We start from the raw sequence: 1,328 nt of genomic DNA on the forward strand, positions 1-1,328 counted from the left end.
GGAGACGTCTAAGGGCCTGGAGGAGGCCCCAGCGCCGGCCGCTGCGGCTTCAGCCGGGCCCTTCGGCGGCCGGTGGCCGAATATCGCCGCTCCTCACGGACTCCGTCCTGCCGCGTGTCGCCGACTCAGTCGGGCCGGCGAGACCTTTGAGACGCTTGCCCCACCGTCCCGGCTGGACCGAGTCTATCACGTATACCACTTCCTCCCACGTTCACGGTCACCCCGTGCGGCGGCTGGGTAAACTGAGGCACTGGGAGGCCGCTCAGCTGGCCCAGAGTCGGAGGGAGGGAGGGAGGGAGGGAGGCAGGCGTGTGCAGACCCCGCCCCCCACATCCGGCTTCGGCAACGCGTGGGAAACTGCGCGAGTGTGCGCGTCTTCGAACCCGAACGGGCCTTCTGTGGAAGCGCCGGGCGTGAAAGCGAAGGCGCGAGGACAGGGCGGCCACCTGTCTTAAAGCCTTGGAGAGACGGTGGCCTCGGCGCTGCGTGGCCCGCCCGGGGCGAGCCCCACACCGTTCGCAGGTGCCGCGCGCTGGAACACACCCGGCCTTGACAATACCATTTCGGCGGGCAGCCCGCGCGACGCCGGGTCCTCCGCGCTGGGTACTTGACCTGCGCGACTTCACCTAATCCGCACGAGGAAAATGTCGTCGTCGCGTCGGTAGGGAACGTGAGGCCCGGAGACGTTCGGGGACTTAACCAGAGTTCACACAGCCGGGAAGTGTTAGAGCCGAGATTCCGGAAACTGGGGGAAGAGATGCTCCCCGCTTCCCCTCCCCCCCCTCAGGTTTTCTCAGCGGGGTCAGCAAAGCCATGCTAACATGGTAAGTGGTTACAGAAACTCGTCCGTGACGAAGTGCGCGACTCTGGGCTACAGCCGTGGATGAAGACACACGACCTCCCTTCCCTGGAGCCGCCCCGAGGGGATGTGCCGCGGAAGGAAGAAAAGGACGATGTGATGGCGTGACTTCGAGGGTTACTGTAGGTCAAGTGGCCCAGGATGGCTCTTGTCAGATGATAGTGCTCCAAGGATTAAAAGTTGAGGAAAGCCTGTTCCGCGAAGAGTTGGAGATAGAGTGTTCTAAGAGGAGACCACAACTGTAAAGGGCCTGAAGTGAGAACAAGACAGGAGTTGTGTAATTTACCCAGTGGAAACAGCAGAGGTAATCATGTTAGGGGTCGAATTGTGTCCCTCCAAAACTAATCGAGAGTTTGGTCTTGGAATGGGACTGCGTTTGGATAATACAGGGCCTTTGAAGAGGCGATAAAGTTACCGTGAGGCCCTTAGGGTAGGTCCTAATCCACCCTGACCAGTGTCCCTGTAAGAA

This window comes from Panthera leo, chromosome E2 (genome assembly GCF_018350215.1).
Source record: "Panthera leo isolate Ple1 chromosome E2, P.leo_Ple1_pat1.1, whole genome shotgun sequence".
NCBI classification, from domain to species: domain Eukaryota; kingdom Metazoa; phylum Chordata; class Mammalia; order Carnivora; family Felidae; genus Panthera; species Panthera leo.